The sequence below is a fragment of the Lithobates pipiens genome, unplaced genomic scaffold (assembly GCF_037356315.1).
Source record: "Lithobates pipiens isolate NorthernLeopardFrog02 unplaced genomic scaffold, aLitPip1_a1.2 Scaffold_13, whole genome shotgun sequence".
NCBI lineage: Eukaryota > Metazoa > Chordata > Amphibia > Anura > Ranidae > Lithobates > Lithobates pipiens.
Genome location: NW_027507718.1, coordinates 385,710,904 through 385,722,727, shown reverse-complemented (window position 1 = coordinate 385,722,727; position 11,824 = coordinate 385,710,904). Strand labels below are relative to the sequence as shown.

The 11,824-nt window shown below is 43.4% G+C and overlaps 5 non-coding genes across 5 annotated transcripts; all 5 read left to right on the top strand.

Annotated features, from left to right (window-relative positions):
* The first annotated feature begins 2,605 nt into the window (after positions 1-2,605).
* Positions 2,606-2,690, top strand: TRNAR-UCU (transfer RNA arginine (anticodon UCU)). The gene is given in 2 exon segments: positions 2,606-2,642; positions 2,655-2,690. It is a non-coding gene; the product is annotated as a tRNA-Arg (tRNA).
* Positions 2,691-5,005: 2,315 nt separating this feature from the next.
* On the top strand, positions 5,006-5,090 carry TRNAR-UCU (transfer RNA arginine (anticodon UCU)). The gene is given in 2 exon segments: positions 5,006-5,042; positions 5,055-5,090. It is a non-coding gene; the product is annotated as a tRNA-Arg (tRNA).
* A 1,115-nt stretch (positions 5,091-6,205) lies between these two features.
* Positions 6,206-6,290, top strand: TRNAR-UCU (transfer RNA arginine (anticodon UCU)). The gene is given in 2 exon segments: positions 6,206-6,242; positions 6,255-6,290. It is a non-coding gene; the product is annotated as a tRNA-Arg (tRNA).
* Positions 6,291-7,405: 1,115 nt separating this feature from the next.
* On the top strand, positions 7,406-7,490 carry TRNAR-UCU (transfer RNA arginine (anticodon UCU)). The gene is given in 2 exon segments: positions 7,406-7,442; positions 7,455-7,490. It is a non-coding gene; the product is annotated as a tRNA-Arg (tRNA).
* A 1,115-nt stretch (positions 7,491-8,605) lies between these two features.
* Positions 8,606-8,690, top strand: TRNAR-UCU (transfer RNA arginine (anticodon UCU)). Its single transcript is given in 2 exon segments — positions 8,606-8,642; positions 8,655-8,690. It is a non-coding gene; the product is annotated as a tRNA-Arg (tRNA).
* The last annotated feature ends 3,134 nt before the right edge of the window (positions 8,691-11,824 follow it).

Below are 11,824 nucleotides of genomic sequence, written 5' to 3'. Positions count from 1 at the left end.
ACATGACCTCCGGTTCCCACTTAAATATCAAAAGATATTGCACTAAGGCACATGCCCAAGCAGGTAAATTTAAATCTTAAACTGTATCTGGACCAGATCTTGAGCTCATCCCTATTATTTAGCAGTGACCATTATTCAATTGTGTTTATTTGTTACGACTTGAATAGTTCCTCAGGCAAGTTCCTCTAACAAAGTCTTCAGAGAGGGCTCTGTGGCGCAATGGATAGCGCATTGGACTTTTAGTTGATGAAGTAATTCAAAGGTTGTGGGTTCGAGTCCCACCAGAGTCGGTTTTATATAGTCATTCTTCATAGTGATGCTGCTCTAATGCTTTATAAAGTAATGGATTACATTCATAAGGGAGCTTTATTGACGTGGATTTGCTGCACAAGTTAACGATAGAGCCTAGTGTTTTAGGCTTCTCTTGAGAGTTGATATCAGCAAAATTGGAAGTACCCTGTGAAATTCAGAGCAAAGAGAGGGAATGGTAAGCTAACCTGCGTTATATTGTTCCCTTCCCTCATGCCCGGTGCAAGCTGTAATTCTTTATGTACCCTTTTGTCAGCCCCACAACTATTTACTGTCTAAATCTCGCTACCTTCCCCACAATAAGAATTCCAAAGAATGCCCCATTTTTACCAATGACACCACCAAACTTTCACTTCACTCCCGTGATATCTCTTGACTATTGCAACTCCTTACTCTATGGCCTGCCTCTAAACAGACCATTCCCCCTTCAGTCTATCTGATTCGCTACTGCCAGTTGTATCCCCCTTACCAACCATTTACTAGTAGAGGTGTCAGCCACCCGATCTCTGCCAATCTCTCCTTGGCTTCCGTTCTCCCAACAAATCAAATTCAAAATACTAAGGGCATAAAAAGCTTCCCACAACTCTGCCTCTAGCTACATCATTAACCTTATCATATAGTATCAAATAAACCACCCTGTTCTCTGCTTCCAAGATCTCCTGTTCGCTAGCTCCCTCAACACTTCATCCCATGCTGTCCTCTGGGATTTTCCCATGGACTATCCCATCCTCTCAGATTCCCTACACCAATCTATATGGCTATTTCCTTGTCTGTATGCTTCAGGTGAACCCTGCAAACTCATCTATTCAGGATAGTCTTTCCTGCCATCACCTAATTGCTGAGCTCTTCCTTTCTCCAACAACTAATCAACGGTACAAATATTTCTACTTAACATGACCTCCGGTTCCCACTTAAATATCAAAAGATATTGCACTAAGGCACATGCCCAAGCAGGTAAATTTAAATCTTAAACTGTATCTGGACCAGATCTTGAGCTCATCCCTATTATTTAGCAGTGACCATTATTCAATTGTGTTTATTTGTTACGACTTGAATAGTTCCTCAGGCAAGTTCCTCTAACAAAGTCTTCAGAGAGGGCTCTGTGGCGCAATGGATAGCGCATTGGACTTTTAGTTGATGAAGTAATTCAAAGGTTGTGGGTTCGAGTCCCACCAGAGTCGGTTTTATATAGTCATTCTTCATAGTGATGCTGCTCTAATGCTTTATAAAGTAATGGATTACATTCATAAGGGAGCTTTATTGACGTGGATTTGCTGCACAAGTTAACGATAGAGCCTAGTGTTTTAGGCTTCTCTTGAGAGTTGATATCAGCAAAATTGGAAGTACCCTGTGAAATTCAGAGCAAAGAGAGGGAATGGTAAGCTAACCTGCGTTATATTGTTCCCTTCCCTCATGCCCGGTGCAAGCTGTAATTCTTTATGTACCCTTTTGTCAGCCCCACAACTATTTACTGTCTAAATCTCGCTACCTTCCCCACAATAAGAATTCCAAAGAATGCCCCATTTTTACCAATGACACCACCAAACTTTCACTTCACTCCCGTGATATCTCTTGACTATTGCAACTCCTTACTCTATGGCCTGCCTCTAAACAGACCATTCCCCCTTCAGTCTATCTGATTCGCTACTGCCAGTTGTATCCCCCTTACCAACCATTTACTAGTAGAGGTGTCAGCCACCCGATCTCTGCCAATCTCTCCTTGGTTTCCGTTCTCCCAACAAATCAAATTCAAAATACTAAGGGCATAAAAAGCTTCCCCCAACTCTGCCTCTAGCTACATCATTAACCTTATCATATAGTATCAAATAAACCACCCTGTTCTCTGCTTCCAAGAACTCCTGTTTGCTAGCTCCCTCAACACTTCATCCCATGCTGTCCTCTGGGATTTTCCCATGGACTATCCCATCCTCTCAGATTCCCTACACCAATCTATATGGCTATTTCCCTGTCTGTATGCTTCAGGTGATCCCTGCAAACTCATCTATTCAGGATAGTCTTTCCTGCCATCACCTAATTGCTGAGCTCTTCCTTTCTCCAACAACTAATCAACGGTACAAATATTTCTACTTAACATGACCTCCGGTTCCCACTTAAATATCAAAAGATATTGCACTAAGGCACATGCCCAAGCAGGTAAATTTAAATCTTAAACTGTATCTGGACCAGATCTTGAGCTCATCCCTATTATTTAGCAGTGACCATTATTCAATTGTGTTTATTTGTTACGACTTGAATAGTTCCTCAGGCAAGTTCCTCTAACAAAGTCTTCAGAGAGGGCTCTGTGGCGCAATGGATAGCGCATTGGACTTCTAGTTGATGAAGTAATTCAAAGGTTGTGGGTTCGAGTCCCACCAGAGTCGGTTTTATATAGTCATTCTTCATAGTGATGCTGCTCTAATGCTTTATAAAGTAATGGATTACATTCATAAGGGAGCTTTATTGACGTGGATTTGCTGCACAAGTTAACGATAGAGCCTAGTGTTTTAGGCTTCTCTTGAGAGTTGATATCAGCAAAATTGGAAGTACCCTGTGAAATTCAGAGCAAAGAGAGGGAATGGTAAGCTAACCTGCGTTATATTGTTCCCTTCCCTCATGCCCGGTGCAAGCTGTAATTCTTTATGTACCCTTTTGTCAGCCCCACAACTATTTACTGTCTAAATCTCGCTACCTTCCCCACAATAAGAATTCCAAAGAATGCCCCATTTTTACCAATGACACCACCAAACTTTCACTTCACTCCCGTGATATCTCTCGACTATTGCAACTCCTTACTCTATGGCCTGCCTCTAAACAGACCATTCCCCCTTCAGTCTATCTGATTCGCTACTGCCAGTTGTATCCCCCTTACCAACTATTTACTAGTAGAGGTGTCAGCCACCCGATCTCTGCCAATCTCTCCTTGGCTTCCGTTCTCCCAACAAATCAAATTCAAAATACTAAGGGCATAAAAAGCTTCCCCCAACTCTGCCTCTAGCTACATCATTAACCTTATCATATAGTATCAAATAAACCACCCTGTTCTCTGCTTCCAAGAACTCCTGTTTGCTAGCTCCCTCAACACTTCATCCCATGCTGTCCTCTGGGATTTTCCCATGGACTATCCCATCCTCTCAGATTCCCTACACCAATCTATATGGCTATTTCCCTGTCTGTATGCTTCAGGTGATCCCTGCAAACTCATCTATTCAGGATAGTCTTTCCTGCCATCACCTAATTGCTGAGCTCTTCCTTTCTCCAACAACTAATCAACGGTACAAATATTTCTACTTAACATGACCTCCGGTTCCCACTTAAATATCAAAAGATATTGCACTAAGGCACATGCCCAAGCAGGTAAATTTAAATCTTAAACTGTATCTGGACCAGATCTTGAGCTCATCCCTATTATTTAGCAGTGACCATTATTCAATTGTGTTTATTTGTTACGACTTGAATAGTTCCTCAGGCAAGTTCCTCTAACAAAGTCTTCAGAGAGGGCTCTGTGGCGCAATGGATAGCGCATTGGACTTTTAGTTGATGAAGTAATTCAAAGGTTGTGGGTTCGAGTCCCACCAGAGTCGGTTTTATATAGTCATTCTTCATAGTGATGCTGCTCTAATGCTTTATAAAGTAATGGATTACATTCATAAGGGAGCTTTATTGACGTGGATTTGCTGCACAAGTTAACGATAGAGCCTAGTGTTTTAGGCTTCTCTTGAGAGTTGATATCAGCAAAATTGGAAGTACCCTGTGAAATTCAGAGCAAAGAGAGGGAATGGTAAGCTAACCTGCGTTATATTGTTCCCTTCCCTCATGCCCGGTGCAAGCTGTAATTCTTTATGTACCCTTTTGTCAGCCCCACAACTATTTACTGTCTAAATCTCGCTACCTTCCCCACAATAAGAATTCCAAAGAATGCCCCATTTTTACCAATGACACCACCAAACTTTCACTTCACTCCCGTGATATCTCTTGACTATTGCAACTCCTTACTCTATGGCCTGCCTCTAAACAGACCATTCCCCCTTCAGTCTATCTGATTCGCTACTGCCAGTTGTATCCCCCTTACCAACCATTTACTAGTAGAGGTGTCAGCCACCCGATCTCTGCCAATCTCTCCTTGGCTTCCGTTCTCCCAACAAATCAAATTCAAAATACTAAGGGCATAAAAAGCTTCCCACAACTCTGCCTCTAGCTACATCATTAACCTTATCATATAGTATCAAATAAACCACCCTGTTCTCTGCTTCCAAGAACTCCTGTTCGCTAGCTCCCTCAACACTTCATCCCATGCTGTCCTCTGGGATTTTCCCATGGACTATCCCATCCTCTCAAATTCCCTACACCAATCTATATGGCTATTTCCTTGTCTGTATGCTTCAGGTGAACCCTGCAAACTCATCTATTCAGGATAGTCTTTCCTGCCATCACCTAATTGCTGAGCTCTTCCTTTCTCCAACAACTAATCAACGGTACAAATATTTCTACTTAACATGACCTCCGGTTCCCACTTAAATATCAAAAGAAATTGCACTAAGGCACATGCCCAAGCAGGTAAATTTAAATCTTAAACTGTATCTGGACCAGATCTTGAGCTCATCCCTATTATTTAGCAGTGACCATTATTCAATTGTGTTTATTTGTTACGACTTGAATAGTTCCTCAGGCAAGTTCCTCTAACAAAGTCTTCAGAGAGGGCTCTGTGGCGCAATGGATAGCGCATTGGACTTCTAGTTGGTGTAGTAATTCAAAGGTTGTGGGTTCGAGTCCCACCAGAGTCGGTTTTATATAGTCATTCTTCATAGTGATGCTGCTCTAATGCTTTATAAAGTAATGGATTACATTCATAAGGGAGCTTTATTGACGTGGATTTGCTGCACAAGTTAACGATAGAGCCTAGTGGTTTAGGCTTCTCTTGAGAGTTGATATCAGCAAAATTGGAAGTACCCTGTGCAATTCAGAGCAAAGAGAGGGAATGGTAAGCTAACCTGCGTTATATTGTTCCCTTCCCTCATGCCCGGTGCAAGCTGTAATTCTTTATGTACCCTTTTGTCAGCCCCACAACTATTTACTGTCTAAATCTCGCTACCTTCACCACAATAAGAATTCCAAAGAATGCCCCATTTTTACCAATGACACCACCAAACTTTCACTTCACTCCCGTGATATCTCTCGACTATTGCAACTCCTTACTCTATGGCCTGCCTCTAAACAGACCATTCCCCCTTCAGTCTATCTGATTCGCTACTGCCAGTTGTATCCCCCTTACCAACCATTTACTAGTAGAGGAGTCAGCCACCCGATCTCTGCCAATCTCTCCTTGGTTTCTGTTCTCCCAACAAATCAAATTCAAAATACTAAGGGCATAAAAAGCTTCCCCCAACTCTGCCTCTAGCTACATCATTAACCTTATCATATAGTATCAAATAAACCACCCTGTTCTCTGCTTCCAAGAACTCCTGTTTGCTAGCTCCCTCAACACTTCATCCCATGCTGTCCTCTGGGATTTTCCCATGGACTATCCCATCCTCTCAGATTCCCTACACCAATCTATATGGCTATTTCCCTGTCTGTATGCTTCAGGTGATCCCTGCAAACTCATCTATTCAGGATAGTCTTTCCTGCCATCACCTAATTGCTGAGCTCTTCCTTTCTCCAACAACTAATCAACGGTACAAATATTTCTACTTAACATGACCTCCGGTTCCCACTTAAATATCAAAAGATATTGCACTAAGGCACATGCCCAAGCAGGTAAATTTAAATCTTAAACTGTATCTGGACCAGATCTTGAGCTCATCCCTATTATTTAGCAGTGACCATTATTCAATTGTGTTTATTTGTTACGACTTGAATAGTTCCTCAGGCAAGTTCCTCTAACAAAGTCTTCAGAGAGGGCTCTGTGGCGCAATGGATAGCGCATTGGACTTCTAGTTGATGAAGTAATTCAAAGGTTGTGGGTTCGAGTCCCACCAGAGTCGGTTTTATATAGTCATTCTTCATAGTGATGCTGCTCTAATGCTTTATAAAGTAATGGATTACATTCATAAGGGAGCTTTATTGACGTGGATTTGCTGCACAAGTTAACGATAGAGCCTAGTGGTTAAGGCTTCTCTTGAGAGTTGATATCAGCAAAATTGGAAGTACCCTGTGAAATTCAGAGCAAAGAGAGGGAATGGTAAGCTAACCTGCGTTATATTGTTCCCTTCCCTCATGCCCGGTGCAAGCTGTAATTCTTTATGTACCCTTTTGTCAGCCCCACAACTATTTACTGTCTAAATCTCGCTACCTTCCCCACAATAAGAATTCCAAAGAATGCCCCATTTTTACCAATGACACCACCAAACTTTCACTTCACTCCCGTGATATCTCTCGACTATTGCAACTACTTACTCTATGGCCTGCCTCTAAACAGACCATTCCCCCTTCAGTCTATCTGATTCGCTACTGCCAGTTGTATCCCCCTTACCAACTATTTACTAGTAGAGGTGTCAGCCACCCGATCTCTGCCAATCTCTCCTTGGCTTCCGTTCTCCCAACAAATCAAATTCAAAATACTAAGGGCATAAAAAGCTTCCCCCAACTCTGCCTCTAGCTACATCATTAACCTTATCATATAGTATCAAATAAACCACCCTGTTCTCTGCTTCCAAGAACTCCTGTTTGCTAGCTCCCTCAACACTTCATCCCATGCTGTCCTCTGGGATTTTCCCATGGACTATCCCATCCTCTCAGATTCCCTACACCAATCTATATGGCTATTTCCCTGTCTGTATGCTTCAGGTGATCCCTGCAAACTCATCTATTCAGGATAGTCTTTCCTGCCATCACCTAATTGCTGAGCTCTTCCTTTCTCCAACAACTAATCAACGGTACAAATATTTCTACTTAACATGACCTCCGGTTCCCACTTAAATATCAAAAGATATTGCACTAAGGCACATGCCCAAGCAGGTAAATTTAAATCTTAAACTGTATCTGGACCAGATCTTGAGCTCATCCCTATTATTTAGCAGTGACCATTATTCAATTGTGTTTATTTGTTACGACTTGAATAGTTCCTCAGGCAAGTTCCTCTAACAAAGTCTTCAGAGAGGGCTCTGTGGCGCAATGGATAGCGCATTGGACTTCTAGTTGGTGTAGTAATTCAAAGGTTGTGGGTTCGAGTCCCACCAGAGTCGGTTTTATATAGTCATTCTTCATAGTGATGCTGCTCTAATGCTTTATAAAGTAATGGATTGCATTCATAAGGGAGCTTTATTGACGTGGATTTGCTGCACAAGTTAACGATAGAGCCTAGTGGTTTAGGCTTCTCTTGAGAGTTGATATCAGCAAAATTGGAAGTACCCTGTGCAATTCAGAGCAAAGAGAGGGAATGGTAAGCTAACCTGCGTTATATTGTTCCCTTCCCTCATGCCCGGTGCAAGCTGTAATTCTTTATGTACCCTTTTGTCAGCCCCACAACTATTTACTGTCTAAATCTTGCTACCTTCACCACAATAAGAATTCCAAAGAATGCCCCATTTTTACCAATGACACCACCAAACTTTCACTTCACTCCCGTGATATCTCTCGACTATTGCAACTCCTTACTCTATGGCCTGCCTCTAAACAGACCATTCCCCCTTCAGTCTATCTGATTCGCTACTGCCAGTTGTATCCCCCTTACCAACCATTTACTAGTAGAGGTGTCAGCCACCCGATCTCTGCCAATCTCTCCTTGGCTTCCGTTCTCCCAACAAATCAAATTCAAAATACTAAGGGCATAAAAAGCTTCCCCCAACTCTGCCTCTAGCTACATCATTAACCTTATCATATAGTATCAAATAAACCACCCTGTTCTCTGCTTCCAAGAACTCCTGTTTGCTAGCTCCCTCAACACTTCATCCCATGCTGTCCTCTGGGATTTTCCCATGGACTATCCCATCCTCTCAGATTCCCTACACCAATCTATATGGCTATTTCCCTGTCTGTATGCTTCAGGTGATCCCTGCAAACTCATCTATTCAGGATAGTCTTTCCTGCCATCACCTAATTGCTGAGCTCTTCCTTTCTCCAACAACTAATCAACGGTACAAATATTTCTACTTAACATGACCTCCGGTTCCCACTTAAATATCAAAAGATATTGCACTAAGGCACATGCCCAAGCAGGTAAATTTAAATCTTAAACTGTATCTGGACCAGATCTTGAGCTCATCCCTATTATTTAGCAGTGACCATTATTCAATTGTGTTTATTTGTTACGACTTGAATAGTTCCTCAGGCAAGTTCCTCTAACAAAGTCTTCAGAGAGGGCTCTGTGGCGCAATGGATAGCGCATTGGACTTCTAGTTGGTGTAGTAATTCAAAGGTTGTGGGTTCGAGTCCCACCAGAGTCGGTTTTATATAGTCATTCTTCATAGTGATGCTGCTCTAATGCTTTATAAAGTAATGGATTGCATTCATAAGGGAGCTTTATTGACGTGGATTTGCTGCACAAGTTAACGATAGAGCCTAGTGGTTTAGGCTTCTCTTGAGAGTTGATATCAGCAAAATTGGAAGTACCCTGTGCAATTCAGAGCAAAGAGAGGGAATGGTAAGCTAACCTGCGTTATATTGTTCCCTTCCCTCATGCCCGGTGCAAGCTGTAATTCTTTATGTACCCTTTTGTCAGCCCCACAACTATTTACTGTCTAAATCTTGCTACCTTCACCACAATAAGAATTCCAAAGAATGCCCCATTTTTACCAATGACACCACCAAACTTTCACTTCACTCCCGTGATATCTCTCGACTATTGCAACTCCTTACTCTATGGCCTGCCTCTAAACAGACCATTCCCCCTTCAGTCTATCTGATTCGCTACTGCCAGTTGTATCCCCCTTACCAACCATTTACTAGTAGAGGTGTCAGCCACCCGATCTCTGCCAATCTCTCCTTGGTTTCCGTTCTCCCAACAAATCAAATTCAAAATACTAAGCGCATAAAAAGCTTCCCCCAACTCTGCCTCTAGGTACATCATTAACCTTATCATATAGTATCAAATAAACCACCCTGTTCTCTGCTTCCAAGAACTCCTGTTTGCTAGCTCCCTCAACACTTCATCCCATGCTGTCCTCTGGGATTTTCCCATGGACTATCCCATCCTCTCAGATTCCCTACACCAATCTATATGGCTATTTCCCTGTCTGTATGCTTCAGGTGATCCCTGCAAACTCATCTATTCAGGATAGTCTTTCCTGCCATCACCTAATTGCTGAGCTCTTCCTTTCTCCAACAACTAATCAACGGTACAAATATTTCTACTTAACATGACCTCCGGTTCCCACTTAAATATCAAAAGATATTGCACTAAGGCACATGCCCAAGCAGGTAAATTTAAATCTTAAACTGTATCTGGACCAGATCTTGAGCTCATCCCTATTATTTAGCAGTGACCATTATTCAATTGTGTTTATTTGTTACGACTTGAATAGTTCCTCAGGCAAGTTCCTCTAACAAAGTCTTCAGAGAGGGCTCTGTGGCGCAATGGATAGCGCATTGGACTTTTAGTTGATGAAGTAATTCAAAGGTTGTGGGTTCGAGTCCCACCAGAGTCGGTTTTATATAGTCATTCTTCATAGTGATGCTGCTCTAATGCTTTATAAAGTAATGGATTACATTCATAAGGGAGCTTTATTGACGTGGATTTGCTGCACAAGTTAACGATAGAGCCTAGTGTTTTAGGCTTCTCTTGAGAGTTGATATCAGCAAAATTGGAAGTACCCTGTGAAATTCAGAGCAAAGAGAGGGAATGGTAAGCTAACCTGCGTTATATTGTTCCCTTCCCTCATGCCCGGTGCAAGCTGTAATTATTTATGTACCCTTTTGTCAGCCCCACAACTATTTACTGTCTAAATCTCGCTACCTTCCCCACAATAAGAATTCCAAAGAATGCCCCATTTTTACCAATGACACCACCAAACTTTCACTTCACTCCCGTGATATCTCTTGACTATTGCAACTCCTTACTCTATGGCCTGCCTCTAAACAGACCATTCCCCCTTCAGTCTATCTGATTCGCTACTGCCAGTTGTATCCCCCTTACCAACCATTTACTAGTAGAGGTGTCAGCCACCCGATCTCTGCCAATCTCTCCTTGGCTTCCGTTCTCCCAACAAATCAAATTCAAAATACTAAGGGCATAAAAAGCTTCCCACAACTCTGCCTCTAGCTACATCATTAACCTTATCATATACCGTATATACTCGAGTATAGGCCGACCCGAATATAAGCCGAGGCCCCCAATTTACCCCCAAAAAAACTGGCAAACTTATTGACTCGTGTATAAGCCGAGGGTGAGACATGCCTGTCCATCCCTGTGTGTGTGTCCGTCCATCCCTGTGTGTCCGTCCATCCCTGTGTGTCCGTCCATCCCTGTGTGTCCGTCCATCCATCCCTGTGTGTGTGTGTGTCCATCCATCCATCCATCCCTGTGTGTGTGTGTCTCCATCCATCCATCCATCCATCCCTGTGTGTGTGTGTCTCCATCCATCCATCCCTGTGTGTGTCTCCATCCATCCACCCATCCCTGTGTGTGTCTCCATCCATCCACCCATCCCTGTGTGTGTGTGTGTATCTGTGTGTGTGTGTGTGTGTGTGTGTGTGTGTGTGTGTGTGTGTGTGTGTGTGTGTGTGTGTGTGTCCAGCCTACCTTTGTCCCGAGCCTCCGTCCCGTGCCTTGCCTCCTTGCCTCCGTTCCGTCCCGTGCCGTGCCGTGCCTTGCCGTCGTGCCTTGCCTTGCCTCCGTCCCGTCCCGTGCCGTGCCGTGCCGTGCCTTGCCTTGCCTCCGTCCCGTGCCCTCTTCGGCGGCCATTGTAAAATTCAAAAGCCGCGCCTCCTCCTTCGCCTGTGATAGGCGGAACACTGAATTTCCCAGCAGCCTGTGTTCCGCCTATCACTGACATCGTATCATCCTCGTCCGTAGTACGAGGATGATACGATGTCCGTGATAGGCGGAACACAGGCTGCTGGGAAATTCAGTGTTCCGCCTATCACAGGCGAAGGCGGAGCCGGAGGCGCGGCTTTTGAATCGTAGAATGGCCGCTGTCTGTCTGCTCGACACGCTGATCGAGCGGGCAGACAGCGATGACTCGAGTATAAGCCGAGGGGGGCACTTTCAGCCTCAAAAAAGAGGCTGAAAATCTCGGCTTATACTCGAGTATATACGGTAGTATCAAATAAACCACCCTGTTCTCTGCTTCCAAGAACTCCTGTTTGCTAGCTCCCTCAACACTTCATCCCATGCTGTCCTCTGGGATTTTCCCATGGACTATCCCATCCTCTCAGATTCCCTACACCAATCTATATGGCTATTTCCCTGTCTGTATGCTTCAGGTGATCCCTGCAAACTCATCTATTCAGGATAGTCTTTCCTGCCATCACCTAATTGCTGAGCTCTTCCTTTCTCCAACAACTAATCAACGGTACAAATATTTCTACTTAACATGACCTCCGGTTCCCACTTAAATATCAAAAGATATTGCACTAAGGC